Genomic DNA, 2,662 nt, shown 5'->3' with positions numbered 1-2,662 from the left:
ACTTGGTCTTTGGTCTTCAAAGTGTAAACCTATAATTTTCTAGAATGATCATCAATAAAGGTTACAAAATAGATAGAACCAAGTGTTCTTGTCTTCATCAGCCCACATACATCAGAATACACCAAGTCAAGTATCTCTGGCTTCCTTGAAGGTGGATGGCTCTTGAAAGAAACTCTGTTTTATTTTTCAGCAAAGCAATGGTTGCATTTTTGCAAAGCAACCTTGTAACTAGAAAAAAGATTCATCTTGGATAACATATTCATGTCTTTCTCACTCATATGACATAATCTCTTATGCCATAAATCAGTTCCATCAACAAACTCAACAGAATTAACAATATCTTTCACAATCTTTGCTTGAGTTAAATAAAAAGAAGAGTGTCGTGTACCTCTAGCAACAACCATGGAACCCTTGGTGAGCTTCCAACTATCACGAGAAAATGAGCTATCCAAGTCTTCATCACACAACTTACCAACAGAAAGTAAGTTCAACCGAATATCTGAAACATGCTTCACACGCTTCAAAGTCAACTTGGTACTTTTGGAGGTTTCTAAGCAAAGCTGTCCAACACCGGGCACATTTTACAACACCTTGATGAGTTGTTTTCACATCACCAAAATCACCAGGAGTATAAGACGTAAATAGATCCCTCCTAGATGTAAAAAATCATCATGAGTTATATTAACCTTGTCTTCATTATTACCATCGTCTTTATTTTTGCTCTTATCTTTACTTGCTTTGGCTTTCTCCTTCTTTAGCTGCCAGCAAAATTTTTTCACATGTCCCTTTTGACTACAATGATGACACTCAATATTTTTATACTTTTTTCGAGACTTGCTTTTGCTTTGATCTTTACTTTTAGGACCTCGGCTTTTGTTTCTCCCCCTAAACTCCGAAACAAGAACATCTGAATATGTAATTGATGTACCTTGTGACTTTCTTCTCATTTCTTCATTTAAAACACTGCTCTTGGCAAGATCCATAGAGATTACACCATCAGGAGCATAATTGGACAATGACATTCTGAAAATTTCTCACGAGTCTGGTAAAGAGCCAAGAAGTAACAATCCTTGAACCTCTTCATCAAACTTGATACCCATGGAAGATAACTGATTCATTATTCTTTGAAATTTATTCAAGTGATCTGTCATTGATGTCCCATCTGTATACTTCAAAGCCAACAACTGCTTGATAAAAAATATCTTGTTATTCCTAGTTTTTCGAGCATACAACTGTTCAAGTTTAATCTAAAGGGTCCGAGCATGTGCCTCTCCAATAATATGGTTCAACACATTATCGTCAATTCACTGCCTAATATATCCACAAACTTGTCTATGCAACAAATTCCAATCGTCATCAGATTTATCATTAGGCTTCTGTGTACCAAAAACTAATTGAAGAAAATTCTTAACATAAAGTAAATCTTCTATTTTTGACTTCTATAAATCATAATTAGGACTGATAAACCACTATTTTATGGTTTATCTTATGCTAATTCGAGTGATTTTTTATCAGTTTTTCACCCACTTATTCATATGATTTGCATGGTTTTACAATTCCTTCCTGAATTTATTCTATGATTGAAAACTAGCTTCCTAAAGCTTTAAAATTGTGTATTTTAATTTCTCCTTTATACAATTCGATGCCGTGATTTGTGTGTTAAGTGTTTCAGGCTTTATAGGGTAGGAATGGCTTAGAGAATGGAGAGGAAGCTTGCAAAAACGGAAGGAACACAAGAAACTAAGGAGATGACCAGCGAACAGCGACGCGAGCGCGTGCATCACGCGAACGCATGGAATGGAGAAAATCGCAGTGACGCGCACGCGTGCTTGACGCATACGCGTGCTTGACGCGTACGCGTGCTTGGAGTTCGTGCAAACAACGCGAGCGCGTGCCTGACGCGCTCGCATGGAAAGGAAAATCATTAAGCGACGCAGACGCGTGACCGACGCATACGCGTGACATGCGCGATCTGCAGAAATCTCAGAAAATGCTGGGGGCGATTTCGGGCCGCATTTTGACCCAGTTTTTGGCCCAGAAACACAGATTAAAGCCAGGGAACATGCAGAGACTCAGGGGATACTTTTACCCATTACTCATTATTCATAATTTTAGGTTTAGATGTAGTTTCTAGAGAGAGAGGTTCTCTCCTCTCTCTTAGGATTTAGGATTATGATTCCTCTTAAAGGATTTAGGACTATTTCTTCTCAATTTCCAGATTCAATGTTCCTTTAAATTATTTTCTACTTTTATTTATTTTATTACTTTAATTGTTATTTATCTTTCCAAATTGGCTTATGAACTTTTTCATGTTAAAATTTGAATGTTCTATTTAATATAATTTGAGGTATTTCATATTTGATTTTGCTTTGCTTTATTTATATGGATGCTTTTAATTTAATTTAGATATTTTCTTCCTTTTGGCTTTGGTTAAGTAATTGGTAACACTTGAGTTGTCAAACTCAGCAGTGGTTGAAATTGAAAATTACAGATTGATTTGGATCGCTCTAAAGCTAATCTTTCCACAGGAGTTGACTAGGACTTGAGGGTCAAATTAATTCAATCCACTTGACTTTCCTTTGTTTAGTAAGGGTTAACTAAGTGGGATTAAAACCCAATTCTCATCACACCTGATAAGGATAACTAGGATAGGACTTCCAAT

The sequence above is a fragment of the Arachis ipaensis genome, chromosome B3 (genome assembly GCF_059453495.1).
Source record: "Arachis ipaensis isolate K30076 ecotype BB chromosome B3, ASM5945349v1, whole genome shotgun sequence".
Taxonomy (NCBI): domain Eukaryota; kingdom Viridiplantae; phylum Streptophyta; class Magnoliopsida; order Fabales; family Fabaceae; genus Arachis; species Arachis ipaensis.
Note: the sequence above shows the minus strand (reverse complement) of the source record.